The sequence below is a fragment of the Anoplopoma fimbria genome, chromosome 11 (assembly GCF_027596085.1).
Source record: "Anoplopoma fimbria isolate UVic2021 breed Golden Eagle Sablefish chromosome 11, Afim_UVic_2022, whole genome shotgun sequence".
Classification (NCBI taxonomy): Eukaryota; Metazoa; Chordata; class Actinopteri; order Perciformes; family Anoplopomatidae; genus Anoplopoma; species Anoplopoma fimbria.
This window is the reverse complement of record NC_072459.1, coordinates 20,156,061-20,165,554: the sequence shown is the minus strand read 5'-3', so window position 1 is coordinate 20,165,554 and position 9,494 is coordinate 20,156,061. Positions and strand designations below refer to the sequence as shown.

The 9,494-nt window shown below is 39.5% G+C and overlaps 1 protein-coding gene across 2 annotated transcripts in view; it reads right to left on the bottom strand.

Moving 5' to 3' along the window:
* Positions 1-9,323, bottom strand: part of tanc2a (tetratricopeptide repeat, ankyrin repeat and coiled-coil containing 2a) — a 48,866-nt gene extending 39,543 nt beyond the window's left edge. For both annotated transcript variants that reach the window (XM_054606961.1, XM_054606962.1), the window contains exon 1: positions 9,022-9,323. The gene's annotated coding sequence lies outside the window, so the exon portion shown is untranslated. The remainder of the gene's footprint in view (positions 1-9,021) is intronic.
* Positions 9,324-9,494: the final 171 nt, after the last annotated feature.

Sequence of the window (9,494 nt, the reverse complement as noted above, 5' to 3'; positions counted from 1 at the left end):
TTAAAGCCAATTTCTAACTCATACATGGCCGTCTAAGTGAACAGAAAACATAAAAAAGTCGAATAACAATGATCGATGAAGCATGGTGTATCGTTACGTTACCACAGCAACGGTGCAGAAATTACTTTTTAACACGAGGGCGATGAAAGAAACATTTAGAAAATCAATGGTGATTACTTATAGACAGACAATGCTGCCACGCAGCCATTTCTCTATATAAAGGAAACAGTTTGTCTTGAGTTGTATCATGGAGAAAGCAGTAACCTTGTTGTAAAAGAGAGAAGCATGGCCCCCTAAATTAAAAAAAGAATTGAAGCTATAGTGTTCGAGGTGGATGGTAGAAAAGACACTTGTCTGAAGTGTTTCCCCGGGAGATACAATGATTTAAAAATAACAACAACAAAAGAAGGAAACAAAGTGGAGGCAGACAAATTCAGCTGGAGGCGAGAGATAATTATTGGACAAACATCTATGATTGGGAAACGTCCAAGAAATGAGGGGGAAAGTGAGGACTTCCAGCGAGGACTATCCCCCGGAGGTTATTTGTTTGAGAATTGTATTAGGGCTGTACAGGATATCTCAAAGCTTAATTCATAACGTTGACATTAGAATTTTAAATCAACATTTGAAAGCTGCGCAGCTTTTTCCTTGAGAGATAAAGAGAGAGTGTCTATTCATTCTGTTAATTCTGGAATTCTGCACAGTTGCAGACAAAGATCAGGCTACATATTATATTATAAGTTTTATATTATTTGTAGAACTAGATTCCAGTAGGGGCTGCTTTGTTTCTGACTCGTGTGATCCAAACTATCCAATAACACCAAGGCCTTGTGAAGTTAATAAGTCTATATATGAATATATCAAACAAAGTACTTATAGCCCAAAAATTGTTTTGTTTTTTTAAACAACATATTCTTCTTCATACCATATTTGTTTGCATTAAGCCTTTCAAACATTTTCACAGCTGTCAAAAAACAGTTCCCCGCTTTCCAACATGCTCCTGTATTAACAGGACGACCAGCAGCAATCTAACAGCACCATAAATTACATCTATATAACCACAATAACATCAAAGCATATTTTTCTTGTTTTCTTTTTTTTAGATTGATGTTTGAACCTTCATTCCAAAACCTCAATAGAAGCTTCACAATAAAGCCTATAATATATTTTATTAAAATAATAATTGATGAGGATTGAAAGGGCATCAATTTCAAAGTTACTTAATACGTTTTGCCGTTGCATAAGTAAAGTAACGGTTTTAAATTTACTGTCTATTAAAGCATTGACTATTAATGTTTTTTTATACGAGATGCATTTAGTTAAAAGGTTTTTGTTTACATTAAGAAAGGCGGCCGGGCCATCATCATTTTTGCGTAAATTTGGTCTGAGGAAATTTGATCGCAGAGTAAGAAAAACATTCACGTAAGAGAATATTGATGAATTCTGTATTTTTGCGTAAAACCACTCGTACACGTGGGCTTAATTACAGATTTTTGCATACGTACTGTTTGCGAGTGAGGTCCATCTAGCTGAAAGATGCTAAAAAGTGGAGCTGCAGAGCTGGGTGATTTTTAGCTGTGGTTTCATCACTACGGGCACCTCATTTCAATCATGACCCCCAAACACAAGAAACAACAAATCCTACAAACATACAAAATAAAAAGGGATGTGGAAAACAATGAAGGAACTGACTCATGGCAATCTGCTGCCGGTAAACGTGACTCAGTGCTGACATGGTGAGAAGCTCATTCAGATTCAGTAAATGTGGTGTTGGTTTGACTCTCTCTCGCACTTCACACACTCACACTCACACACACTCACACTCACACTCACACTCACACACACACACACACACACACACACACACGCCATCTGTCAACAGTTACTGCTCGTTCTAACCTCCTCTAACTTTTCATGTCGTAAACCCTCAAACAGTATAAAGGATACAGGATAGAAAGTTTGGCTAAATCCCACATCCTGCACTTAGCTTGACGTTAGCCTACTGTTTAGCGCAGCTACATGCTGCTCTACTTATAGAAATAAACAGGATCCGTCAACCTCACGTCAACAGATTTGGCCCCGATTGCACCAAGCCTGCAAAAAACATTGTTTTTCCAATGGTACGGCTCACCTGGCGTGCGCTCCTCTTTTGCCTCATTTTCCCAGCTGTCTTTAGGCGCGCACAAAAAAAGTAGAAACTTTTTTAAGCGCCAGTCGCGAAGTAGCACATCTTGCCAATGTCACGCTTGGCCCAGGCAGCCAATCAGATCAAGCAAGAATCCAAGAGCCAATTTTCGTTTTGTTCTTTACAATGGTTGTGATTGGGGTACTAGTTTATTTAATTTTTTACCAACAAGTTTTATTTGAATAATTTTTGTAATTTTTGCTCTGCTTCTTTACCACTTACTTCCTGTTTTGATGCCGGCAGGTGTGGTAGGGCTAGCTAGCAAGTTAGTTAGCTGTTGGCTGACAGCTACAGAGTACGTGAGAAGGAAGTGGGAATTCATAACTTGCGGAGTGAATTTTCATATTCATTCCACTCTACGGTAAACAAATATGATCAGGTACACACACGGCCCCGCCCCAAAAGGTGCACCACCCCGTTTTGCCTTTACCCGCTTTGCCAAGATGTTTTTGAAGGGGTCGCGCATGTAGCAACGCGTCTTGGTGTGATCAGCCCCTTAGTTGTGCTGAGGTTGGTTTGTATCTGGTAGGACTATAATCTGCAGTACAAACTTCAGTAGACATGAACAACATGCAAATTAGATTCAAATAATTCTACCTGTTCCACCTGCTCCCAGGTAAATATCAATTATCTGTGTGTATCTGTGTTTGTGCAGTAGAGAAGACATCCTTTTCTCCAGCAACTTCACTAGTTGATCCAAGGCATGCTGGGAGATGCTGTCTGCCCCACGCACTGATTGTGCCCCCCCCCACCTCCTCAACAACTCAGCAGGATTTCTCCTTTTAACAAACCACACAAAGAGTTTGCCGTTTGCCATCATGAGCAGAGGAATGGCCGGAATCATTCACACAACTTATTCGGACACCTTACACACAAACTAAACCCACTGCACACACACAGAGCTGGTTTGTTTGACTGGGCTTAGCTGTGTTACTGTACGTGTGTTTGTTATTAGCAATAGCTGAGTGCAGATGGCTTTCAGCTGAACACACACACACACACACACACACACACACACACACACACACACAACACACACACACACACACACACACACACACACACACACACACACACACACACACACACTCTTATCTCTCTTCCCCAGAGAAGCCAACGCTGACTTCCTGTAATCGCTCAGGACTCCCTCAGCTTGTCCACATACAGGAAGGGAGAGTGTGTGTGCGTGAAAAAAAACTTCACAAACAAAAGGAGCAGCTGATATGATCAACCTTTACCCCTCTCTTCATGCTGTAAACTTGTTGCACTTTTACACTCTTTGTACTCGCTTTCGTGAGGCCGACTCACACTGGCGGCCCCCAGTGGGTGCGAGTATAAACCGCGGCCCTAAGTATAAGCCACAGTGTTTGAGCCAGGATAGTCTGGTCAAATGGGCCTAAGTGGTACTTTTCTAGTGGGGTCACTACTGTGAAAACTGCACACCAAGTGACTGCAACAAAATAATGAAAAATAAAATAATAAATTTAGACATATTATTCTAGACATGTAACTTGATTTTGTTTTCCGTAAACAAAAGGGAATTTTAGGAAATCATTAAATTCCCATGGATAAAAATCAAGTGCACCACATTGTTCCTCTATATATGCGACTTCAAAGGACTTCTGTGTCTAGAAAACCAGACTAGTTTTATTGTAGCTCAACTTTAGTATAAAAATCTACTTTACTGTGAAACTGTACTTTAAATTAGCTTTTCATTATTTTATACTAAGTGGCAAATGGTACGTAGTTGTGTACATGTTGTTGTAATGACAAAAATCTGGACAGTCATGTCTGACAATCAAAATTTAAAATAGGTTATTTGATCCTGTTGAAGACTTTAGGTCTCTTCTTCAGCTGCTGAGGTAATGCTAGCTCAATGTTGGCTTACACGAAAATTGCACGGATTGACAAGACAAACTGCCGCTCAGCTCATAGTGTCCAAAGATCCTCATTAAAGTGATAAAGATATTGCTGTGATCTCTTATAAAGTATAATTTAGGGACTCCCACTTTTGCTAACTATCCAGCCTGGTAACATGGCAGGTTGTTGAAATAGTCACAAAATGTTGTTTTTTTTGTTTCACTCAGGACATATATACAGCGGGTAAAATAAGTATTGAACACGTCACCGTTTTTCTCAGTAAATATATTTCTAAAGGTGCTATTGACATGAAATGTTCACCAGATGTTGGTAACAACCCAAGTAATCCATACATACAAAGAAAACCAAACAAATAAATTATGAAATTAAGTTATGTGTAATAAAATGGAATGACACAGGGAAAAAGTATTGAACACGCTTACTGAAATTTATTTAATACTTCGTACAAAAGCCTTTGTTGGTAATGACAGCTTCAAGACGCCTCCTGTATGGACAAACTAGTCGCATGCATTGCTCAGGTGTGATTTTGGCCCATTCTTCCCAACAAACAGTCTTCAAATCTTGAAGGTTCCGCGGGCCTCTTCTATGAACGCTGATCTTTAGTTCTTTCCATAGATTTTCTATTGGATTCAAGTCAGGTGATTGGCTGGGCCATTCTAGCAGCTTTGTCTAGAATAATATGTCTAAATTTATTATTTTATTTTTCATTATTTTGTTGCAGTCACTTGGTGTGCAGTTTTCACAGTAGTGACCCCACTAGAAAAGTACCACTTAGGCCCATTTGACCAGACTATCCTGGCTCAAACACTGTGGCTTATACTTAGGGCCGCGGTTTATACTCGCACCCACTGGGGGCCAGTGTGAGTCGGCCTCACGAAAATTTCATGTCAATAGCACCTTTAGAAATATATTTACTGAGAAAAATATTTCAATTATTGTGGATTTTACTGTTTGTTATTGCTTATTTATAATAGTTGTTTTTATTGCATTTTATTTTTATCTTGTCTTTCTTTTACTATGTCTTTTGTGTGCACCTTACCCTATGCTGCTGTAATCCTGCAAATTTCCCTGCTGCGGGACTAATAAAGGATTATCTTATCTTATCTTATCTTATCTTAAATGGTGACGTGTTCAATACTTATTTTACCCACTGTAAGTCCCATGGAAAGTAAATAAGGATCCTTTTTCGTGGTGGACGAACAAATTAAATGTATCCTTGTGACCAAGCAACAGTCAGAGCAAGTGACATAAATATCCAAATAAGATATCCACAATATCCAAAAAGACCACTTATGGTTGTTGGAAGGGCGAGATGGGTCCTACAAACAGAGGACTTTTAACCACGCAACAGGTGTTTGACACCGGGTTGTGGTTTAATTGTTATGGTTTTGTTGACTACATCTAATGTTAATGACAGTTTTCCTAAACCAAATTATGTGTTTTTTCTGCCTTAACTGAATGTTCATTTTGTTGCCTAAACCTAACTGTACGTTGTTATTTAACCCACTTACTTAGGTAAAAGTATAAAAAAGGTATAAAAGTAGTTTACTAGCGAAACACAAAAAATATGGACAAAATGTGTTCCTCTACACCAAACCAATAGATTGCAATTCGTGAATATTTTATAAACTATTATCCGCTAGCGTTAGCTGTTTGACGGTACCCAACTGGACTCAACTTCTAGCTTTAGCATACTGGGCTACATAATGTTGGGTGAACATAACCGGAAAAATTAAGGCAAGCCTATTACAAGCAGCTGTCAAAGTCATCCTACTGACTGAATTTTCACTGATTGCACAATAAATGGAAACATACAAAAAATTTAAATAAAGAGCCAAAAAGTTGTATTGCAAAAAAATAGATGTTATATTATTGTATTGTTAATATTGATTGCAGCTGGTAAATGCAGAGCTAATTTGGAATTTATTCATACTTATCTTAAAGTATTACTTTACATGCTGCTGGGTAGCTTGTGAATATCCTCTCTTGGGACCAATTTAGCCGTACTGATATACAAATATCATAATATATTTATTGATTATATTTTGTATAGTTAATCTGAATATGCAATGAAATAAGTAACTAATGCTGTCAGATAAAAAAATAAGTACAATATTTGAATCCATGATGTAGGGGAGTAGAAGTATAAAGTAGCAGAAAATTGAAATATACGAAGTTAGCTAACTCTAGCCAGTTTAGCTAACGTTAAATATCAGGAAGGTGGCTTTAAGAAGTCAGCAAAGAACATACCGTATTTTCCGCACTATAAGGCGCACTTAAAAGCCTTTAATTTTCTCAAAAACGACAGTGCGCCTTATAATCCGGAGCGCCTTATATATGGATTAATTCTGGTTGTGCTTACTGACCTCGAAGCGATTTTGTGTGGTACACGGCGCTCTGTCAACATGTTTTAGTACGACTTTGGTAAACTACAAAGCCGCACCGCAGCAGCATCACGGCTACCGTAGTCAGGAGCGTCGCGGAGTAATACATACTGTGCTTCACCATAATATTACAGTGTGTGTGTATAAGGACCCAACATGGCTCCTGTCAAGAGACACGCTTACGACGCGGACTTCAAACTCAAGGCTGTCAGTCACGCAGTAGAACATGGGAATAGAGCAGCTGCGAGAGAATTCAACATTAATGAATCAATGGTACGGAAGTGGAGGAAGTTTGACTGACTGACTGTTTTGTTTCGCTTAATGCGCCTTATAGTCCGGTGCGCCTTATATATGAAAAAAGATCGAAAATAGACCATTCATTGACAGTGCGCCTTATAATCCAGTGCGCCCTATAGTGCGGAAAATACGGTAAACTGTATTCGCCAACCATGACAAGTTAAAAAAATGAATGCAGGTAAAAAAATATTTAGATTATGAGAAATGAAACTCTTCATGAATGACCTTGTTAACACTAAAAACGTTGATCTCTGCCACACCGGGAGCATTCCCACATACTCATTACAATGCATTGCAACTGGAATGCTTGCATGGTAGGTGCATCACCCTCTGCACTATGGAAAGCACAAGAGATCATCAAAGACAGCAGTAAGGCGCTCCACACTCCCTGTTCTCACTCTGGCTGTATGGAAAATGATACGGCCACATTAAATCACGCACTGCCCATTTCCGGGACACTTCCTTCCCACAGGAAGTCCGAATGATGAACTGAGCTCTCATGGGCGCTGTCCACCAACACTGTGGATTGTTTTCAAGTAGTTATCTCACCATTTTGTGATAAATACTATCACTATATCACATTTTAACACACGAGGATCAAGATGGGGGTGAATAAGGTCTGGAAAAAGTACAAAGTGTCAGAATAAATACAGAATTTGTGAAGGGCTTGTTGAGCAAAAAGGTGGTGCTTATGTGTTGTATTTCTTTAATTAGCACTAGCGGTGCCGTGTGAGTGATCTCATTAACCCAATGACTGAATATGGGGGAGCAGCGTTAAACCCAGACTATGACTACAGGGTTAGGCAGATTAACATGGGATTACACCCATCTGCACCGCCACCGTCTAGAAAAAGAAGCCACATGGGGGGCTGGGGGGGAGGTGGGGGGTCGCAAAGAAACGACTTGGCCCGAGTGACACAAACTGAACAAACATGTTCAAAGTTTTCAGAACAAAGATCTGTATTTCAGCCATCTGGAAGCCCCTGGTTTTGTTAGCTAGCTCAAATAGATGGACAGCCAGACGGACGGACGGACAAACAGACAGATTTGATTTCGCTACAGCCACTACAAACACACTCAAAAAGCTGGCGCAGCGATGTAGATTAATAATATTGTGAGAGATAATCCCGTCATTCCCACACAAAGGATTTCAGTTTTTCTCACCAAAACAACTGTTAAAAGCCAGCCAGTTCCAACAGACGGTGGGGATTTGAAAAGGGTCCAAAATGTGGGAGAAAACAGGGCAGAAACAATAAGGGGGGGGGGGGACAGCCAGGGAAGGGCGGGAAAAATCAAATCCTCACACAACACACTTACATATATTTATATATATACACACGTGGGGTTATCTTTTCCGGGCGTACAACCACACTCCCTGTGCTTTATTGTTATGCTCTACCTTGTTTTTTTCCACTCATCCTAGTACAACACAATGCTGTGCAGGTGTCTGGCTCACGATCACCAGTGTAATGAACAAAATGAGTGTCAGCCGTTGGTTGTGTTGTATAGCGGTGCCTGTGATATCATAGAGACTGGGTGGAAATGTGTCTCTGTGGTATTTAAGGATGATTTTAAAGCAATATTTTATGGTGTCAGCACAAAACGTCTGCAGTTAAGTCATTATAAGATGACCTCAATTACCTGGGACATTATGATGATTCTAAAACAACAAAATAAATTATAGTAAGATGATAATGCTTAAAATACTAATAAATATATATTTAATTATATATATATATATTATAAGTATCTCCTACCAACACAGCCATATGGAAGCAAATAAATCAATTATATATATATATATATATATATATATATATACACATATATATATATACACATATATATATATATATATATATATATACACACACATATATATATATATATATATATATATATATATATACATATATATATATATATATGTATATATATATATATATATATATATATATATATATATATATATATATATATATATATATATACACACACACATACATATATATATATATATATATATATGATATATGCACATATATATTATTGATTTCCTTGTTATGATATGGCTGTGCTTGTAGGAGATCGATGTGTGATCCTACAAACACACACGCGCACGCACGCACACACGCGCACGCACACCATCTTACTACAACATTTACCTCTTCCCCCTTCGCTCACACACACACACACACACACACACACACACACACACACACAAACAAAGACACACAAATACACAACAAACCTTCCTCGGCTGTGTGTTTTCACCTCAAATATCGCCGGCGATGAGCACAGCGTCAGCCCGGCAGATAACGGGTCGGTCACGGCCGGGTTGATCTCAAGCCCACGGTGTGTCCTCCTCCGTAGAATCCCCGGTAGAAACCAGTGGAGTCGTCGTCGTGAGCGAGGCGGATTCCCACTCCCCCCAATTCCCTCATTCATTACCGGGTTATCAGCAGCTCCGTGGTCAGCAGACGGGTGGCGATATGATGACCATTCTCCTCCTTTCCTCCGGTGAGCACGCGTTGACGTCTGGGCAGCTCCGGTAGGCACGAGTCCCCTCCGGTCTACGGGAGGTGATGCATTATTCATGAGAGGGGCGTGGCTAATAAACTCAATGTGCTTATGCGCTACAGACAACAACAGAATGCCCGACCACACAGCAGCTGTCATGAGGAAATGAACGAGGACATCTAGTGGACAGAGAACGACTCGCACCTAGTATGAGCAGCAGAAATCAG